This window comes from Podarcis gaigeae (genome assembly GCF_964106915.1).
Source record: "Podarcis gaigeae genome assembly, chromosome: 11".
NCBI lineage: Eukaryota > Metazoa > Chordata > Lepidosauria > Squamata > Lacertidae > Podarcis > Podarcis gaigeae.
Genome location: NC_139687.1, coordinates 46,540,612 through 46,563,105, shown reverse-complemented (window position 1 = coordinate 46,563,105; position 22,494 = coordinate 46,540,612). Strand labels below are relative to the sequence as shown.

Sequence of the window (22,494 nt, the reverse complement as noted above, 5' to 3'; positions counted from 1 at the left end):
GCTGGGTAAATAGAGGTTCTCAAATGTATTCCTTATGAAACACATCCACCAATCACTTCATTTGACTATAGATCACAGTCTGCAGCCGATATGCTGAAGGGAGATACTCCAGACATTCTGCTGCACAAACGAAGCATGTGCCTTTGCCTAGTATTAGCTTGCATAGGAATGAACGTGGGTAGAATCAGTGATGCTGGGCCTTCCATCTCCTGTTCGTTGCCATCTGTTAGCAGAATAACATCATGCTAACAGATTTGCTAGCAAGCAACTAACCTACCCAAGGCACAAACATTGCAAGCTATAATCCTGTCTTTCATTCACTTTTGAGACTCCGCTGGTTTTGAGGCGGGGGGGGGGGGCTTTCTCCAAGTGAATTGAAGACAGGGGTCTGTTGCAGAGGAGAGATCAAACAGCAGTAAACCAGTCACCAAGACACATGCTTCAAGTAGCTACTGAGGTTGCACATTCCTGCACATCGGGAACTCATTCTGGTTTGTGCAAGGGAGTTAATTAAGCTTCCCTAGGGCTCTTCAGAATGCTACCTTTAGCCATTAGTTTAGGGAAACTTTGTAAGTTATGGTACACAAATGCAGCAGATCCCAATTCCTTAGAAGTCATGGACGGGAAATAATATTACGCAGTCCTAGGATAGCTACACCATTTTAAAACATGGAATGGTCATCTGTACACTCCTTGAGAACTCTTATCCCCTAGCTACCACCCCCACTGTTTCTTACACTATGGGAGTGTTATTTGAATGTGGTAGGTGGGTTGGGCTTTCAGTGGTACAGCACCAGAAAGGCTCCACTAGTTCTACAGGCATTGATCAGCTGCAAGCCTTTGGACACCTACAGTTTTCAGGCCAGGAAGGTCACTACTAGCTATGCAATATCCATATGCACGAGACCCTGCCTTCATTCCTGTTGCAGGTATTTGGTGCAGCTTTGAAATGCCGGCTGGTGTTGGCAGAGTTGCTTTTGCTGAACTTGACCTCCTAGAAATTCTAGTTGAGGCTGTATTTCAAAGTATTTAGGGCATGGGATGCAGGCATCAAATGCTTGTGGTCTTGGGGTATGAGTTTACTTTTGAGTAGCCCTGCTTTGCAGACTTGAAGTTGCAATACAGCACTGCATCAGTGGACCAGTGAGTCACTGGTTCAGCCATTTGTGGAAGATGTTTCAACAGATAACATACAGCCTCAAACAATCCAAAGCCTTCACAAGACACTTCAAGCCCTGCACCTTAAGATTCAAGCGTTACGGAGAATATAATTCAGTGTTTTACTATGCAGTCTATTCTTACTACACAGCGCTGGGAATTGGATGCAAGGCAGGTACCCTATCAACATAGCTATACTGAGTAAGACACACAGTTGTTTTAAGCACCAGACAGCTGCATGCTCAGGTTAGGACAAGCAATGGCAGCAGCAGCGCCATCCACATGCTTTTGCACAGAGGTGTGTAGCAGATGTGGACCAATTCCAAGCCTAAGTGTGGGATTTGGAAGGGATTCTGAACTTGTCAGTATCTGCACAAGCCCCTCCTTGCTCCAGAATACCACAAAGGCTACACTTCCATCTGCCCCATAGTCTACTTCCCACAGCCCCCATTTTAATCTAGAAAAACAAGCCTATTCAATTTGTTTTAAATCTTCAAGATGCACTGCCAGTTTTATAATTAGGTATGTTACAGCATTTTATTATGTGTGCAATTTTTGTTGCGTGCCATGTGAATATTTTATATGAGGGAGCCACCTATAAATATTTGTAGAAACAAATAAAATTAAATGAACAGCTTCATTTATTTTTCTAGAGACCCGTTTTCTCTTCAAGATGGAATGCTTTCTTGCTTGCTCTTTGTTATCACTCAACTGAAGCAAGCGGAATGCTGACCAGGTTGTTTAGGGGTACAAAGGTTGCCGTTTCACAAAGTTAATATTTTAGTGATTGAGATTCCTTTGATACTCTTCAGCCAAGTAGACAGAGGCCAAGAAACACAGTTTCCCTCCTAGGTAGAGCTCTCAGGCTCCTTTAATTTCAGCTGAAGGAACTCATTGCACCAGCAGGCACCATGAGATTAGGGGGGAATGGTCAGAGGCCAGGCAGCCTGAAGATCTGTGTTGAGGTGGCACAAATATGGTCCATACCTTTGCACTCTTTTGCTTGGCCATGGCACCCAAGTCCCTCATCATCTTTGCAACTGAAATGTTGCAAGGATGTAAAACTACTACCTGTCTTAACACCTTTGTAAATACTACAATTGCCAAGGTGAGAGAGCCTGTTTTTGTTTTGTTTTTTAAGGTGTGGTGGTATGGAGTTCACAAAATGGGCTTAAATCCACTTGGGGTGTACCTTAACAGTGTTTTTTTTTAAATAATAATAACAATAAGCAATTCTGCTTTGTGCCATGTGTTAACAAGGCACAAGGCAGAGGTTCAAAAGGTGATTTGACATCATGTGACCACTCCTTAGAATGTAGCTGTACCTGAGCAAGTTCTCAATCCTGTTACTCTCCATTCTTCTATTAAGCACAAATTCTGATCTGTTGTCTCATGACCACATGCATGCCAACGGTTGTATGAGTCAAGGAAAGAACACAGATGTTATTCAACTGGTTGTTTCTACATTTGGAGGAATAGCAGGAGAAGGGCCCCCACAACTTTCTCTCCCCCCCCAACTGCTTCTCAGTTGGAGTAAACACTACTGGGAGAAGCAGCCAGAAGGCTGCCAGCTACTTTCAGTAGGTTGCAGGGGGGCATCACATGGGTCCATGGCCTAGAGCCATAACATGTTCTAGATCAGTGTCTTGTGACTGTTTTCTTCTCAAAACAGATGCAGCTATGTTAAGCGTGCTCATTTAAAACACTGTCATCCGTTTAGCAGTTTTAAACGACTATGGATGCCTAGGTGATAAACTACCCAAAGTCAGTGTTCTGTCTAGTTCTACCCAACATCTCCCTCAAGGTCCCAAAGGATCTCCTCTTTTGAAGGCATGCCCACCGGCATTTGAGCAAATGCTCATATGACTGGAGAAGTGAAGCAGAATAGAAGCAAGACTGATCTTCCAGGACAACATTTTGTAGATTCAGACTCCAAAGGTAGTCTTAAAGCCATGATTGCTAGGTCTGTCTGTTTTGCTTCCCCTTTCTTGGTACAATTACAACCAGCAGGCCTGCTCATGTCTGCAGCCTGCATGCTCGCAGCTCACCCAGCACACTGCAAGCCTGTCACACTTTTTGAAGAGGCACAAGACTTTTCGGGAATCCCCCAATAAATCCCAAGCACAAATTGCTTATGGGCTGCACCAGCATTGGAAAATAAAGCCATGCAAGATTTGCCTTGGCACTTCCTTTGGTGAGCAGATCAAGAAAACGCACCAGCGCCAACCAATAGCTGAGTGCCAAAGTATGTTTTTCCAGTTTTATCTGGGCAGGTCAGTCACCAGCTTTCAGGTAGTTTCTTGCCAGTTTCCAGATGCAAAACTATCCCGAGTCTAGGACAAGTAGGTTTCTATGTCCTAAGGAGCCTCTTTTGCCCGAGACACAGATGATCAATAGGTTTCAATACACTGGGATTTAGAGATGCAGTTATATACCAACCCCACATTTCTCAAAACCCTTTTGGAGAAAAGAGAGAAGCCTAATGTTCTTCCTAGGGAGGGGGAGAAATTCGATTCTGTTTGTATTTCAGTCTGCATTTGGAAAGGTGGACTTTCCCAGCTGACACTTCCCAAAGTGAAGCAATATGCAAAAAAGACACACAGCTGTCCTGCAAAATTTGCACTTCTGAATTTATCATTGCAAGTACACCAGTCAGCTAAAGGGAACAGACACATATGTACAGTATAAGCACTCCAATGTCTGGAAAAAACTGGATCCAGAAGGTGGCATTCCTGAAAGTGTTATTTATTCATTTTAGATGCATACCCCATATTTCAAACACTCAAAGAAGCTTAATACACAAGCACACAGAGGATCTTGCCAAATACAAAGTCAATCCATGAACCTGCCTATACCAATACTGTGGTATCCTGAGATACCAGAGGTTGAAATAGTGGCCTTTTCACATATGGAAAGCATGTGCTCTGCCACTGAGCCAGGAGATCCTTCACTGAAGAATGAGCAGCTGAACCTGACAGGACAAAGATGACTCACCTCACCTCCATTCTATACCACTTTGAGCAAGCTGTAACTGCAGGGGCTTGTTTGGCCCTTGAAAAGTCTGCACAAAGCTTAGTTTCCCACAGGGTTGTATTTGGAGTAGGGCTGAAGCACCACGTTGCAAAACCATGCCCAAAGAGCTGCAATTTTGTATGAAGCCTAGCCAAGTTGGATCTGCAGCAGAATAGCACATTCATGTGCCTTGACCTGCTAGGACACTTACAAATACAAATTCTGCTGAAAACTCAGCCTTGAGTCGGGCAAACCCCCTTTCACAGTGCACAGCAGGAAAATACAGCAAGCTGCCAGTGGCAGAGGAAGAGCAGTATCTTCCATTGCCAGTTCAGCCCCATTCCTCTGGAGTCCCCTTTGCCTCTCACCAATGCTGCACAAGTGACCACAGATGCCAGTACAAACATGGAAGGAATGGAACAAGAACAGTGAGTTGAAGAAAGGAAGCTTGGTGTGGGTCTGTAGTGAGTGCCAGGGATTAGACTGAGGTCTGTATTTGGCTTTAGGCTGGAGCTGGGGGTAGCTGATGAGATGCCCTCCAGATGCTGTGGACTACGACTCTGAGCACTGGCCAAACTGGCAGGGGTCAATGGAAGTTGTAGACTTCTGGAGAATGCCATGTTTGCTATTCCTGGGCCAGAGGCTCCACATAACTAGGCTGTATTAACCTTGCTACTGTTAGCAAAGCCACTTAAATAATGCAGGTGGTGTCCTGGGAGCCGGTGTGGTGTAGTGGATAAGAGTGGTAGTCTCGTAATCTGGTGAACTGGGATTGCGTCTCCGCTCCTCCACATGCAGCTGCTAGTGGGCTAGTCACACTTCTCTGAAGTCTCTCAGCCTCACTCACCTGACAGTGTGTTTGTTGTGGGGGAGGAAGGGAAAGGAGAATGTTGGCTGCTTTGAGACTCCTTCGGGTAGTGATAAAGCAGGATATCAAATCCAAACTCTTCTTCCAGAGAGAAAATAAATCCTGGTAACAATTGACTAAGCAAAGCCAGTGTATAAAGAGAGAAGACACGAACAGTGGGCAGAAACTGCCAAGAGGGCTATGCTGCTCTGGCTGCAAGTGCCCAACAATGCTAACCCCTGGCATCAGCCCATCATGCACACACAGCTTCTAGAAGAGCAGCCTTCTTTTTAGATGTACTGTGTCAATAACATGCCAGCTGATTAAGTGTCCTTTAACCAAGCAACAGCCCTATGAACCATCTGCCCACTGCCTTCATATCAGCACTTGTTGTTTACCATCACAAGTTATGTTAGACAGATGGGAAAATGTCTTATGCAAGTTACCATCATTGGTTTCCCCCAGCACAGGTGATCAAACCCAAGGCGTTTCACTGCTAAATGTGAAGGAGGGTGGTGGGTTGTCCATTTGGGCAAATGGGGCACTGCCCACCAACCTCAGCCAGCCCCCACCTGCCTTCTTTCCTACCCCAACCAGTCCAGGAGCTGGCCGTGACTTCCTCCTCCCAAGCCTCAATGTTGCCCTTGTAGAACGCTGTGTAGAGGAAAATGGGAGAAAAGAATCGTTGTGTCCGCCTCTGCTTACTGTTGGGCTCCTTTGTGTGGCTCTGCTTACTGTTGGGCTCCTTTGTGTTCTAATCAATGGATGCCAGCCACCACTGGTGAAGGACAAGATGTCCTTCCTCATTCTATGGATAGACTGGCAGTCCTTACCTTACCCTCAGCGATAGCAATGGAACAGCATCCTCCTCCAGTGCAAGCTAGGCCATATGCCACACAATTCTCCCTCAAAACCTTACCATAGCATCCCAGCTATCTTCTACCCAAGGACACTGCCTCACTGTGCCCAATTCCAGGCTTACAGCCTTATACTTGCAGAAAATTGTAAGGGTCTCAATAGAGTTGCCCTTATCCTAGGCCTCACTTGTAATTCATGAAGTACTACAGGGTAGGAGGTTTTAAGTTCCAAGAACCAAAAGCACTTTCAGAGACACATCTGCTTTCCATACATTTATCCAGAACAGGATCTTAAAAATCTTTTATATTACTACATTTAAAGCATTAGAGACTTTTAAAAAGGTAAGAGATTAAGTGTTGCTATTTTGGATACTCGTGGATGGCAAGAAATGTATCTGAGATACACAAGCTGGGTTTTTAAGTAACTACGTATTACCTAAAAGATGGCAAAGTAGCCGCAAGCAGGAGGGCAGTAAGCCACAATCTAAGGCAGTGGCTCTCAACCTGTGGGTCCCCAGATGTTGGACTACAACTCCCATCATCCCTGAGCTCTGGCCTTGCTTGCTAGGGGTGATGGGAGTTGTAGTTCAGCATCATCTGGGGACCCACAGGTTGAGAAAGACTGATCTAAGAAGTATGCTATCACCTTTTAAATAACCCATGCTATTCAGCTGGCTTTTACTTGGGACTTCCAAAGTTGACTTCATGGGTACACAATTTCATAGAATCATAGAATTGTAGTGTGAGGGTCATCTGGTCCAACCACTTGAAATGCATAGTTGACAGATGGCCATCCAACCTTTGCTTAAAAACCTCCAAGGAGAGTCCACCAACTTTGGAGGGAATTCGTTCCACTGTCAAACTGCTCTTACTGTCAGAAAGTTCTTCCTGGTGTTTAGTTGGAATCTCCTTCTTGCAATTTGAAGCCATTGGTTTGGGTCTTACCTTTCAGAGCAGGAGAAAACAAGCATGCTCCCTCTGCCATGTGACAGCCCTTGAGATATTTGAAGATGGTTATCACATCTCCCTCCTCTCAGTCTCCTCTTTTCCAAGCTAAACGTTCTCAATTCTCTCAACAGTTCCTCAGAAGTCTTGGTTTCCAGACCCTTCCAGACATGTTCCAACTTGTCAATATCCTTCTTAAATTGTGGTGCCCAGAACTGGACACAGTATTTCAGGCGTGGTCTGACCAGGCAGAATAGCATGGGACTATTAGCATTTTTTGCAGCTGTTGACTCATGTTAAGCTTGCACTCCACTAAGACCCCTAGATCCTTTTCATGTGTACTACAGGAAAGACCTCTAAAAACAAGTATTTTCTGGATCTGCTCTACCCCTACTTCCTGAGGCCAGTTAGACTTTCCCTTCATCAAGCAACAAGGGGAGACCTGCACTTTACTACCTATTAGAAAATAGGTTATTATTTGCCAACAACCAGGGGGAAACTACATTTCTCCTTTACCCATCCCCACATAGGGTCTGGCTTTCAGTATTAAGATAGATTCACTGTACTTTACAAAGGAACATTTTTTTCATCTGGCCTGCAATGTCCTGGAAACAGCAACTAAGGAGTGTGATCCGGAATAGAAAGGAATAACTGCACCTCCCACTAGAGATAACACTGACAGTTTTATCCTTTGCTCAGCCATGTGCATGAATTCAGTATTACTTGGTTGCATTCCACTTGAGTAGAATATAGCACTAGCAATTATGTCAAGTATTTGCAAAGACAGCATTATCTATTGTGCCTATTCTACTAAGTGTCATGGTATGCATAGGTCCAGGCAAGACAAAGAGAGGGGGAACAGTCATTCCTGAAGCTACCTATTTCAAGGGGAAGGGGGAGGCAAGTTGCAAAGCTGATGCTGAAGTCACAAGGCATTTCTTGTACACTATTCCTGAATGCCGATTAGCATACATCCTCTGAAAGAGTGGGGTCAAAGGATTCCCATTATTGGTGCATAGAGTAAGTTTAATATACAAGCTGCTTATTACTTTTTTTGGAGGGGGTGGGGAGCTTAAATGAAACCTTCCTCCAAATTCCGATCCAAAAATTGATTTAATTTTTAGTTAGTATATGCAATATTTAATACTGAAAAACATTTGTTCTGAGTGCTTTCAAGTGTTCAGAAACACTTTATAATCTAGTTATAGCCATCCTGTAAGGCAGCCTTGACTAACCTGCTGCTCACCACAAGTTGGTTGGGAATCCTATGAGTTGGAGGCATCAGGTTGGGAAAGGCTGCTGTAAGGCACACCTACCTTATTATCCCCTAAATTGCAGGTGGGGAGACTTAGGCCAAAAGAGAACAGCTTTCCTAAGTCTACTTAGCAAGTTCCCAGAAGAGGCAAGATATCAGCCACATTATTCTTGATTCATAGCTCAGGATGGTATCCAATCAAGTAATACCAGTAGACCCATTAGATCAGTGGACTTAAACATTCATTCATGAATAACTTAAGCTCATTTATTTCAATAGGTCTACTCCTATTGAGTATTGAGACGTGGGTGGCCCTGTGGGTTAAACCACAGAGCCTAGGACTTGCGGATCAGAACGTTGGCAGTTCGAATCCCCGCGACAGGGTGAGCTCCCGTTGTTCGGTCCCTGCTCCTGCCAAACTAGCAGTTTGAAAGCACGTCAAAGTGCAAGTAGATAAATAGGTACCACTCCCGTGGGAAGGTAAATGGCGTTTCCGTGCACTGCTCTGGTTTGCCAGAAGTGGCTTAGTCATGCTGGCCACATGACCCAGAAGCTGTACGCCAGCTCCCTCGGCCAATAAAGCGAGATGAGCGCCACAACCCCAGAGTCGGTCACGACTGGACCTAATGGTCAGGGGTCCCTTTACCTTTACTTTACTCCAAGTATGACTTAAGATATCATCTAAGGCAGTGTTTCCCAACCTTGTGCCTCCAGATGTTTTTGGCCTACAACTCCCATCATCCCTGACCACTGGTCTTGCTAGCTAGGGATGATGGGAGTTGTAGGCCAAAAACATCTGGAGGCACAAGGTTGGGAAACACTGATCTAAGGCAGTGCACTATACCAGAGCCTCTCTCAACCTTGGGTCCCCAGATGTTGGACTACAACTCCCATCATCCCTGACCACTGGTCCTGCTAGCTAGGGATGATGTGAATTGTAATGCAATGACATCTGAGGACCCAAGGTTGAGAAAGGCTGTTATACCAGCTTAGCTTTACTTTTAAGTGCTGTTTACTGCATTTTGTTTTTTGTAAGGCGCGTTAGAATACATGTATTCTTAAAAAGCACTATGTAACTGAATGACACTGTTTCCTCAAACAGCAGATGAGGTGATAAACCCGTGCGTGGGCAAGAGCTCAGTGACAAAGCATCTGCTTTGCATGTAGAAGCTCCCAGATTCAACCCCTGACATCTCCAAACAGGGCTGGGAGGGAAAACTATGAAATCCTGGAGAACTACTGCAAGTCAATATAGACAAGAATGGGCTAGATGAAACAATGGTTTGATTCTGTGCAAGGGCAGCTTCTTATGTTGAGAGCACCCCATGCTGTCCACATCTGTGGTACGGTGATTACACGGTGTCCACATAAAACCAGGATTATTCAGGTAACTTCTGCTGCCATCTTTGTTCTTTCTAGTAGTTAAAAGCCAAGACTGATCTAAAAAAGGTTTAGAAGGCACCTACCAAATTATGTCGAGTTTATCATTACCAAATGCAACCTCCTTGCAGCACATTTGGACTGCCACAAACTTCCTCATCCTATACCTAAAGTTAATGCAAGTGATTCTCTAGAAGCCGTGAGACTACAGCTAATGGGAATCCCCTGGGCAGAGGAAATTTTAGGTCTGTAGTGCACAGATACCATATGTTCCAAATGCTTATTTTCTGGTAACTGTTCCTATTTTTCAAGATGTTAAGCGTTTCTTGACTATTAATGTTCTACACAACAACATATGCACACACCAGGAATGCCATATTGCGGTGCATGCCTGTATGTATGTAAATAATAATAATAATAAATAATAATAATAATAATAATAATTACTTATACCCCGCCCATCTGGCTGGGCCTCCCCAGCCACTGTGGGCGGCTTCCAGCAGAATATTAAAAACAATAAAACATTAAACATTAAAAATTTCCCTAAACAGGTCCAGGGGCATAGCTAGCTGCTCTGACACCCAGAGCGGTGGGGGCAGGGTACCGCAGTGATTCATGCATGGGGGCACCACATGAGGGTGCCATGGCAATCTGCACATGGGGGTGCCACATGGGGGCACTGTGGTGATCCGCGCATGGGGGCACCACGGCAAGGCTCCCACGGAGTCCACCTGGCAGACGCAAGCCCCACACTGCTGTTTCAGGCAGCGGGGGTCCTGAGCCACCGTGTCACTCCCAGGAGAGACGTGTGCCTCAGGTGTGCTACAGGCCAGGCCTCGCAGTAAGTGCTGCTCCCCTCAGTGTGCCATTTTGTCACCCCCCTCAAGGATGACACCACCCCCCTACACTCCCCCTACACCCCTGAACAGGACTCCCTTCAGATGTCTCCTAAAAGTCAAATAGTTGTTTATTTCCTTGACATCTGGTGGGAGGGCATTCCACAGGGTGGGCTCCACCACCAAGAAGGCCCCATTACATGGGTTAGGTGTTTCCCAGCCACTCACTTCAACAGCCTATTTAAATCCAACAGCATGGTGCAGCTTCTCTGTTGGAGACAACCAGATCCACTGAAGTTAGGTTTATGGGTACATTTTGCAACACTCCTTGCTTCAGGAACCAGGGCAGGATGATCTAGGGCACAGTACAGGGATAAAGAACAGAGGGTGCAAAGGGCAGCTTTCAGCATTGCACTGTAATTGGGGCCTCAGCTGGACAATTTCAGACTCTGGATTTAATGGTCTTCCTGGGGGACCCCTCTGTAGAGGGCATTGCAAGCTACATCACAATATAATTATAAGTCAGCCCTGAAACTGATGCCCATTTTGTGGTCCTCCTGCTCATTGTGGGAGGGGCCCCGGTCATGGGTACTTGCCTATATTTGATCTGAAATATTGGCAGGGAAACATTGATGATGTACATGCTCAACAATGCTCCAGGTGGGCCATTATCTTTCTTTTTTGCACTAGAAAAGGCTGAATTAACACCCGGCTATATATTACATGCAGACCTGTACAACTAAACCCAGATGCTGCTGTTCTAGGTTGCTTCACACTTACCACACTGTTTAGTCATCCCATAGCACTTTCACAAAACTATACTTGGCAAGGTCTGTTGCAACTGGCACAGCTCTGGATTTTGCACTCAGTTCCAGCTGCCTGTAAAAAAGGTTTTTAACTTGAGGCCTAGAATCCCACCAAACGCAGAGGAAATTCTGATCACGCTACCATGAGAATGACTTGGGTGACTGGGAGTCATCTCTCATTGAAAGATGCCAATGGTTTAACAGTTTTAAGGCACTTCTGTGAACTGGCTCCCAGGTTGCTAGACACTAAGGCGGCTTAAGCACCCACACATTTAAAGCACATGGCGCCCCCCAAAGAATCCTGGAAATTTTACCTCTCACAGCACTACAATTCCCAGCACCCTTAGCAAACCAAACTTCCCAGATTTCTTTGGAGAAGTCATGTTCTTTAAGTGTAAGCTGTGTGCACAGCTTGAGTCAAGCATCCCAGTCAAAATCATGGGACAGACATTCTTGGAAGTACAGCTGCCTAGAGAGTCTTTTAGCAAGTAAAAAACTCCAGTGGAAGAGAGTCAAGTCATTTCATTAAAAAGGCTAAGCTGTTGTGACAGTGTTGGCTGCAAAAACCACCCTGACACCAAGAGATCTTTCCTCTGTTGTAAGAACACTAAGAACTAGCCAACCACTTAGATGAATCCCATTTGGGTCTCCTCCCACGTCCTGCTTTCACTTCCATGGGGTGATTATGCGGCTAGCGCTTCCTATCAAGTGTTCCACATTTTTAGCTGTCACAGCCAACAACATCAGTGACAGAGTAACACAAACCTTCTAGGTTATATATGGAGAAAGCTCAGCAATCAGGGAGTTCAACAGTATATAGCCATGTATTTCCCTTAATAAAATGGTCCCCCTGGAAAAAAATGTTTAGGGTTAAATGATTGAAGTAAAGTCAGTTTATAACACACAAGCTTAGAACTATAATATATATTTACAGCCTTAGGAAAGAGACCGGGAGACTAGCATATGTGCTCAGTCTGCTGTCCAGGTACTAACTGCTGCTGCTAAACTTCCAAGTTCCTTGCTATCCCTTCCAATGGCTCTTCATCTTTTAGATGTTGACCACAGCCCTTCAAACAGAGGATTCTCTCAAAAGGAGGACCTATGCCTGGGACTATTCTCCCTAGCCCTCAATAGCTGCAAGCCCAGCTATGGCAGGTTAATGGGGAAGAAACATAAGGATTATGCAGCAAGAGCCAGGGAATATACCCTGGGTGGTTTCCAGATTGGGGTGAGCAGCTATGTTTAGAACGCCATAATGAAGTTTGACCAAATTGGAGGATTTGCCTGTATTAATCCAGAAGGAATGCATCACTGGAATTCTGTTATGCCTTTGTCACATGGCCTGCTATGTCAGCGCCAGAAAGTTCTTGCTTTTGGCCTTGAATCAAATAATGCAAGGTCTATTCATTGCTGGCATGTGGGCCCCAGAATTATAACATTGTTGTGTGAACCAAATGCATTACAGAATTTGCAGATCTCAGGATGATCGTGGCAGTAGCCAATCAAGAGTATACAGTATTAGCAGCAGCCAAGCAACAGTGTATTAGCACCCCTGTAAGTTAACTGCTCTGCAACTGCAAGTGGAATTTGTAGGTACTGCGGTTAGCTTTCATTTCAACGATTATCCTGCCAAGCAAGAGGAACTGGCTGGACTTAGAAGCTGGCTTTAACATAACAGGATCTAACTGGTGCATTCTCTCGCACACAGTTCCTTACAAAGACCAGTGGCGTAGCGTGGGTTGTCAGCACCCGGGGCAAGGCAAGTAATTTGCGCCCCCTAACCCGTGGATTTTAGTAGGGGCAGAGAGCTGCGAGTGCGAGCACGCCCCCCAGATGTTGCACCTGGTGCGGCCGGGCCCCCTGCACCCCCCACGCTACCCCACTGGCAAAGACCACTTCTGTGGCCACCAGACAGCTTTACAGAACATCTGAGGTTATCAGCTGGTGCATCCTGGAGCATACAGCAAAACATACATGCCTTTCCTTCCAAGTCAGGGTAAGGAGCACCATCCTTTGACTGAGACCTATGCTTCAATAGCTCCCCCCATTTTATTACTCAGTTGCATTCTGAACCGCTGAGCAGGCAGTGATGGATAGTTGACTGCCAATGTTTTGTCCTTAGCTGGCCCTGTTACAAGGTTAGTAGTAAAGTTCTGAGAATTTCAAGTTTTCTGAAATATTTAAAGAGGAGCAGCACAAGGCCTACACAGCACACAATCTGCTACCTTCTCCCATCAAGTAACAATATTTCTGTAGAGCTTCTTGTCATTAATATGGGGCAGTTCAATACTTTCCGGGAAGTCGTCTCAGCCCAGCGCAAGTCTCTGTTCCTCCTCCCCACCCTTAATCCAAGCTGCCATCCCATCAAAACCCTCATTTCCAGTTAAGGCAACTTCTCAGAAGGATTAGGGGCATCATGCCACGTTACAGAGGTCCCCTTACTTCCATAAAATGAGATTTCTGCCAAAGGCAACTTCTGCCTCAGCCATCTGAAATAATTCCATTAGAACACTGCTGAGTGACATGCCCCACTTGGAACAAACAACCTCAAGCAAGGATTTTTCGAGAACATTTAATTAGGGGCTCTTTTCCTTCTCAGGGAGCACCAATCTAGCCAACCAGTCAGTGAATTCTACACCCCCCCCCCCCAGTGGCTAGGGTAATGAACATGCATACTACCAGGTTAAAAACCTCATGCTTTCGGAAGGTGTCTGTTGATTAATGCATATGCTTCCAACATCCACATATACATTTAGTAAGAGCTGGGGTGGTTTTTTTCCAAGAGAAGATTGGCCTGGTGATGAACTCTGCTTATCCCAGATGCACAGAGTGTGATAAGATAACTCATTAGGTTAAGCATTCCCATTTGACATTTCATCTTCTTGCTGTGGCCTAAGGAATGACTAGGCATTTCCCCGCCTTAAAGAATGCTGTGACTCCACAAGATCTCAGATGGCTCCTCAAAAGGTGCAGCTGATTAATAAAATGGCTTTGCTTTATCTGCCACAGAAATTTTAAGCCCACCCCTAAGCTTAAAGGGGTAATAAAAGTTCTGGATTTCAGTCAAGTTGGACTCCTAGATCAGAGGCTTGCTTGCAAGTTCTACAGTCCTGTTAAGACATAATGTTTATTAACCACAGTTAAGCATTACACCTGCAGAGAGAAAGGTCTAGGCATTCTCACTTTTTCTGCTTGCAAAGCAGATTTTTGTTTTTTTAAGCCTCCATGATAAGTGTTTGACCTATTTGCTATCTAAGAATGATACAGCAGAAAAGGAATAGGGATTGGAAGGGAGGAGGAAAAAAGCAAGTCGCAGTAGCTTTTCCTGAAATGCTTCTACCTCTGCAAACTCTACTTTCATTCAAACAAGCAGCTGTATAGCAAAAAAAAATAATAAAAAATTAAAAAATAGGCAGTCCAGCCAATTAGTTATACTAAAACTACTAGAAGTGGAACATGAAACCCTCCTTTCAGCCCATCTACACTTGATCCCATTAACAGAAGCCATGGCTTTTGGCTATTTGGTGATTAGCCTACCACACCTCTCCTCCTTACACCTGTGAATACAACTCACCTGCTCCTCATCTTCCATTAGTTCCTTTTCTGCAGAAACATGCATTTCTATTTTAGGGCAATAATTGTTTGGCAGCACCACCACCCTGTTTCAAACCAAGTGCTGGAAAGATGTCTACATGCCGATACTGATGGCATTCCATCAAGGGCTTTCTGGGGCCAACCATTTTATTTCTTTACAGCACATTGATCCTGCTCTTTAGTCAAAGGTCAAGCATATGACAATCCCTCTCCATGCTTACAAAAAGGGAAAGGGATTGGGAGGAAGGAAACCAACTCTGGCACTAGAAAGATTTCAAGGAGGAACTGCCAAAAGTCACTAGTCTATCAGCAAAGCAGATGGGGAAGTCTGGCAGATCCACCTTCTATAGCCTGACTGAATGACTGCTAATCGAGTTGAAGGAACTCAGTGAAGCAAATTGATATAAATAAGGGTTTTGAGGCTGCATGCTTCTAGAGTTGCCATGTTTTACTGGTCTTGTGCCTCAACAAGTCAGCCAAGGCTTTGGACATGAAAGGTGAGATTTCTTGGTATGGAACTAAGCTTGTATATGCTCTGCTGATCCTGGAGGCCAAGAAAGTGGCAAACCTTTCTTCATACACAAGACATGAACCTGTTGGCCACATTAATCCTATGTTCTTCAGATACTTTTCAATATCTCCCTCCCCGCAACCATAGTTGACAAGAATCAACCCCTTTCCCCTGAAACCATAATGGCTTCAAGTATTATTTCATTCAGCTTTCCAGAGTGCTGTAATTTTTTTAAAAAAAATTTTTGCTGTACATATTTTCTTGCCCTACAAATTCTCTTCCAGGTGCATGTGTATTAAATCCAATATTTTATCCTCTAGGAAATTATTTTTCCTACCACCTCTGGGAGAGGGAGAGAAGAAAGGCAACACAATCCCAGAACTCCAGAGGTTTAAAAATATTAACTTGCCTTTCCAAACCACCCTATACCAACGAACTCCTGGGATAAGCCCTTGGGTTAGCTGTTAAGTCACACACTAAACCACCCATTCAGCCAGGGTTTGGGGACTTATTACTTTCTATTGTCTCCCCACTTGCTTTTAAATGGACCACTGTTTCCACCTGGGTAAGGAAGAAGTTACAGGAGCATTTGACACCTGGGAAGGTGCCCTACTCTAGGGAAAGCTGCCACGTTTAGTACACAAGCCAGGGATCACAAAAACCATTACCCATGACATTTTCCAGGGCCCAGTTCAAGTCTAACCAATCAGCGAAGCACTGCAGATGCAAACAAGAGATAGCCAACATGGGACAACAGATGCACTCTAGCTCCACTCATCCCTGAATAGTGCTGTGCAGACTGGAGGATGCCCTTGTGCCAACTGAATAGCAATGTCTCAAGGGATGCTTCCTCCGACTTTCCGCGGCTTAATTGCTCCCTTATTTTATTCAGCTTGCTCAAACCAAGCTCTCCAGCACGACCATTTCAATGGCAAGATTTATTGTTTTGTATACATTTGCCTGCCTTGACCTAGCCCCTTTCCATTGCTTGTTTATTTTCCTAGGATTCTGCTCTCCCCGCACCCCTTCCTAAGAAATGCCGGGAGTCCTGGTCTCTTAAAGGGGTAGCTGTGGCAGGGACATTATCCTCAAACCGGATTGCTACATTTACACTACAGGCAAAACACCACATTTAGAACTGGCTACTTTGTCGCCCTCCCCACTCATTCCATTACTCCACCATACAATTGCGGCAAGATTAAACTCAAATAGTAGTAGTAGTAGTAGTAGTAGTAGTAGTAATAATAATAATAATAATAATAATAATAATAATAATAATAATAGCAGCTCCCAGCACTCTTGGCTGCAAGGTGATTTTTTTTTTTTTTAAAAAAAAGCAAGCTAAGGAAACACTGTAGTTATTTTACAGAAAGCAACCCAGCATTAGAGAGTGGAATGCAAATTCCCAATTCAAGAGGCCAAAATATAGCCATTGTTTCCTGCCTCCCAAGTCTGGCAAGGCCACCTGGAGACCTTTGGAGGCGCAGCTGCCTTGGGGACCGACCGAGACCCAGCGTGTGTGTAGGGTATGTTTTTTGCGCGTGTGCGTTTGCGTGTGCGTGTGAACCCTGTTCAGAACAGGCCCCCTCGAGCCGACAGCAGCCACCCCTCGGAGGCTCCCTGGCTGCGAGGCAGCTCGTCCGGTCGATCCCGAAGCTCCGCCGGTCTCGTCGTGCCTCCCTCTTGGAGTGGGGAAGGCAAAACGCGGACATGTCACTCGGACGCCTCCGAAAAGCCGCTGTCGTGGCTGCAAACAGACGCTGCAAAGCGGAGCCTCCCTGCCTGCCTCCCCTACCGAAAGCGCGTTCCTTACCAGCCTCAGCGCCGCGCCTCTCCCCACATGATCCCGCCACGGGAAGCCGGCAAGCGCCCTGACGCAGCGGCGGCTCCGCTTAAATATTGAGCCCCGCGCGAGCCTTCGGCGGCCTGAGCCACTCACAGCGAGAGAGATGGTTTTAATCAGCTGCTGGCAGCTGAGCACTGCCCAGGAATGCGCGCCGATGTTTTTGCTGCCTCGGCTCGGGCGACTCCCCCTCAACGTGTCTTGCGCTCCCAAACTTAACTCCTTCCGTCCCGGAGAGGAAGGAGATGGGGAGTGGGGGTGGGAAACAGTCCGGCGCCGCGCGCGCTGGAGGGGTCAGTGGTTAGAGGCAGTGCTGGATTTACGTATAAGCTAAACAAGCTATAGCTTAGGGCCCCACACTCTTGGGCCCCCCCAAAAAAAAATTAAAGGAAAAGAAACCCTTGATGTACATTTCCAACATATAATATAAAAAACAAATGAAATAAAACCTACAGTGTTTTGTGTTGTGTAGGCTCCTGTGATGTCAGTAATGGGCCCTGCCTGCTCCCTAAAATATCACTGGTTTGCTAATTTCTATATATAGGGTGCCTACATTCTGCATGGACTGGTTGCATGGCAACATGTGCAAATGGCTTTAGATATTAGGTCCATAAATTACCATATAGCATATATTCAACACACAAAGGACAGCTGGACATATAAAGGGCCCAATACCTCCAGTAGCTTAGGGCCTCATCAAACCTAAATCCGGTCCTGGCTGGAGGGGTCAGTGGTTAGAGCAAGCGGGGAGGGGGAGCTGGAGCTGGGGCTGAGGCTGGTGGGGGTAGAAGCGTTTGGCAGAGTTTAGGATCTGGACGTTATGAATGGGACAAATTCATAGGAGCCCACGGAACTGCCCAAACCAAGTCCCCAATGGTGCAGCAATAAAACTGCCAGCAGGTTTGCAAAGCTAAGCAGGGTCCATCCAGTTTGGTTTCAGATTGGATGGGTGGGGTGTGGGTTGAGAGTCTTGCATTGCACGGGGCTGGATTAGATGACCCCTCAAGGTCCCTTCAACTCTACATTTCTATGATTCTAAGTATTGCCCATCTGGCTCTGTATCATTTTCACTAACTGCCAGTGGCTCTGCAGGGTTTCAGGCAGAGGGCAGCCCTACCCAGATGCACCAGGGATTGAACCTGGGACATTCCACGTGCTCCACCGCGGAGCTATGGCCCCTCCCTAGTATGGCAGGCTTTCTGCCATTTCCTTGAAATCTAGAGGGAGGGTGGGGGGGCAGATGCATTTGAGAAGATGCAGGGGCAGAACTAGACTTTATTTCACCTGGGTCAAAGACCCAGTTTGACACCCTCCCCACGTGCATTTGCTCACACAAACAGGCTAGGAGCCTCAATGGTTTCAAAAAAACCTGGCTCTTTGAGATGCTCTGTTCAGGATCAGGGCCCCAATCACTTTGCTTTCTTTCCTTTGCACTCTTCAACCTAGCATCCTTCATTAAAGGTAAAGGGACTCCTGACCCCGGACGACTCTGGGGTTGCTGCACTCATCTCGCTTTATTGGCTGAGGGAGCCAGCGTACAGCTTCTGGGTCATGTGGCCAGCATGACTAAGCCGCTTCTGGAGAACCAGAGCAGCACACAGAAACGCCGTTTACCTTCCTGCCAGAGTGGTACCTATTTATCTACTTGCACTTTGATGTGCTTTCGAACTGCTAGGTTGGCAGGAGCAGGGACCAAGCAACAGGAGCTCACCCCATCGCGGGGATTTGAACCGCCAACCTTCTGATCAGCAAGTCTGCCACCTGTGTCCCTGCATCCTTCATTGTATTCCATAAAATTCAATGGGATTTAAAAGGGCCTGTAGATGAGTAACAGCTCGATCCTATTAATGGCTTCTCAAAGGAGTTCAGTGATTCTTGCTCCCATATAGGTGAGTGTAGGATTGTAGTCTAAAAGGCTTGAGGATTGTGGTCATAATGTTAAAAGTCATTCGTAGTTTGGGATATTTGGTGTGTGTGTGTGTGTGTGTGTGTGTTTGCGTGCAAGTGATTGCTAGGAGCCAACTCCTAGGGGCCAAGGTCCCTTCGCTCCCCATAAAACATTTGAGGGGACCAGCCCTCTACAAAGTTAATGGACATTGTCATTCAAATGGTGGGTGCAGCCAGGTCTTCTGATTGATTATGTGGGAGAGGGGCTTACCTGGGCCCTCCCAATAGTTTATTCAAGTTTGGCATCACCCACCTGTCAAAGTTGCCCCATGGGATCATTGGCAAGGGGGAGAGATAAAAGATCTGACACCAACTGTGCCTTTCCCATCCCTGCCTTACAAGGCTGTTTTTTCAGCTTGCTTCTGTTCCGTGCCTGTCATATGCTCAGTCATTGGTCCATTCCGTCCTGGTTTTTTGTGGATTTTTAAAGGTGGAAAATTTGCATTTAAATTGCATGCATTTTCTAACACACATCTAATTCCTCTTTGTGTGCATTTACTTGTTTTGAGGATTATTAGAAAATGCATGTAAAACACTCTGAATACTTAAAAGTGCCATACAAATGTTGTGTATCGTCATTATGGTGTGGTTTATTTATATTTTAACTCAAGGTTCCCAAAGCAGCGAACAACAATATACATTAATACAAATGAAATATATAATAAAAGTACAGTGTTTCAATTAATCAAATAAAAATAAAATAGCATCGGAATTCAACCGCGGATACAGATTGTGTAATAGGATTTGATTCGCACTAGGTTCTGTGCACTGGAAATTGCAAAAATGTCCATTCTTTCTTTGGTTCTATGGGGGAGGGAAGAAGTAATCAGAACCACCTTGCTGGCATTTTTTCCTACACACCCGGTTAAGTCAAACCCCCTCAAAATAGTGCCATGTGCATAGAGGTTTCAACTGTCTCAAGAGTGGTGGTGGTTGTTGTTGTTTAGTCGTTTGGTCATGTCCGACTCTTCGTGACCCCATGGACCAGAGCACTCTGCAACCCTTTGGGTGCTGCTGGACTCCAGTTCCCATCAATCCCAGCCAAAATAGCCAATGATTGGGGATGATGGGAGTTGAACTCCAGCAGTATCTTGTTGTCGTTCAGTCGTTTAGTCGTGTCCGACTCTTCATGACCCCATGGACCAGAACACGCCAGGCCCTCCAGTCTTCCACTGCCTCCCGCAGTTTGGTCAAACTCATGCTGGTAACTTCGAAAACACTATCCAACCATCTCGTCCTCTGTTGTCCCCTTCTCCTTGTGCCCTCCATCTTTCCCAACATCAGGGGCTTTCCCAGGGAGTATTCTCTTCTCATGAGGTGGCCAAAGTATTGGAACCTCAGCTTCATGATCTGTCCTTCCAGTGAGCACTCAGGGCTGATTTCCTTAAGAATGGATAGGTTTGATCTTCTTGCAGTCCATGGGACTCTCAAGAGTCTCCTCCAGCACCATAATTCAAAAGCATCAATTAGCTGTCTCATTACTATTACTACTACTACTACTGTTACTATAAGTGTTACATGTTCCCCACATCTCTGAGCAGTGGTCCGGGCAGGGATTAGTTTTCTTTGGATGAGAGAGCACTGTAGACTCATGGTGTCTTATTAACTAATCTACAGGTACAACACAAGTGGAGGCAACTGGCACTCCTTTGAGGCAGGAGATCCCCCAGAGAGGAACCTGGGCAGCTCTCCAAGACTGCACCCTCACTTCTGGCTAACTCCAATACCTGCAGTTGGAAACTTGGGTTCCCCCCCCTCTCTTTCTTTCATTGTGTCTAACTCTCTCTTCCAAACTGCAAACACCTTTTTCACACCTTGCCTCTGGACCTCCTCCTCCGCTGCAGGGATGCTGCCTCCTACAAACTCTTGATGGGTGTCTCATTCAAAAACACAGAGATTGCCAGCTATCAGGGCACAATTGCCTAACCAATTTATGCTCAATGATGCAACATTAATCAGCTTTTCTGGGCTATTATCCAGTAATCTTCCTAACAAAGCAGCCAAAACAATAGGTATAGGCTGATGTCCTCCAGAGCTGAGCCAGGGCTAAACAAGAAACTCTTGCTCTGCCCCCAGCACTAGAAATATATGTAGGCAGAGGTGGGGAATCTGCAACCCTTTGGGTGCTGCTGGACTCCAGTTCCCATCAATCCCAGCCAACATAGCCAATGATTGGGGATGATGGGAGTTGAACTCCAGCAGTATCTTGTTGTTGTTTAGTCGTTTAGTCGTGTCCGACTCTTCGTGACCCCATGGACCAGAGCACACCAGACACTCCTGTCTTCCACTGCCTCCTGCAGTTTGGTCAAACTCATGCTGGTAGCTTCGAGAACACTATCCAACCATCTCGTCCTCTGTCGTCCCCTTCTCCTCGTGCCCTCCATCTTTCCCAACATCAGGGTCTTTTCCAGGGAGTCTTCTCTTCCCATGAGTTGGCCAAAGTATTGGAGTCTCAGCTTTAGGATTTGTCCTTCCAGTGAGCACTCAGGGCTGATTTCCTTCAGAATGGATAGCTTTGATCTTCTTGCAGTCCATGGGACTCTCAAGAGTCTTCTCCAGCACCATAATTCAAAAGCATCAATTCTTCGGCGATCAGCCTCCTTTATGGTCCAGCTCTCACTTCCATACATCACTACTGGGAAAACCAGCAGTATCTAGAAGGCCACAAATCCCTCACTGCTTCTGAAAATGAAAGACATTCTACACATGCTCAGAGGCACTCCCATGAGCCATGAAACAGAAAGTTCTGATGCTAAGCCCTGGTCAGCCCCCACCCCAGATTCAGTATCCCTTATCCCAGTTATGAGGAAACTGTGACCCTCCAGATGTTGTTGGACAACAACCCCTCATCATCCTTGACCATTGGCCATGCTGGCTGGAGTGGATGAAAGTTGCAGCCCAACAACATCTGAAGGACCATAAACTCTCGAACCCCACCTTCCTTCTTTGCAAAGCAGCCTGTATCACTCTTTTCTCAGAATACTAGAACTTGGGTTCATCTGGTGATTGGGTTCATCCGGGACTGACAAAGAGGAAGTAGTCCTACACGCTGTGTGTAATCAGATTGTGAAATTTCCTGCCATGAGATCCGGTGGTGGACACCAACTTAGAAGGCTTTAAAGGACAAATGGGGGCTGCTAATCATGAAGTCTGTATGTTATCTCCAGGATTATGAGCAGCACCATTTTCATAGAATCATAGAACTGTAGAGTTGCATGGGACCCTGATTATCATCTCTAGTCCTATCCCCGCAGTGCAGGAATATGCAGCTGTTCCATATGGGGATCAAACCTGCAACCTTGGCATTGCTAGCACCACACTCTAACCAAATGAGCTATCCAGGCATAACACTATGATATGCCTGTATGATATCTATCATATATATATGCTGTCTCTATACAGTCTCTCCAGGGTTAGTAACAATATCATTCTCATAATGTGTGCCACTGTTTTGATCCAGCAGTGGGATAACTCCTTTGGAATGGTTTGGAGCTTTGAAACCC

General features: G+C 45.8%; 1 protein-coding gene across 4 annotated transcripts in view; it reads right to left on the bottom strand.

The window, feature by feature from the left end:
- Positions 1 to 17,237, bottom strand: part of DAB2 (DAB adaptor protein 2) — a 34,609-nt gene extending 17,372 nt beyond the window's left edge. For 2 of the 4 annotated variants that reach the window (XM_083703518.1, XM_083703519.1), the window contains exon 1: positions 17,015 to 17,237. The gene's annotated coding sequence lies outside the window, so the exon portion shown is untranslated. The remainder of the gene's footprint in view (positions 1 to 17,014) is intronic. The other 2 variants (XM_083703516.1, XM_083703517.1) reach the window with 1 other exon arrangement.
- Positions 17,238 to 22,494: the final 5,257 nt, after the last annotated feature.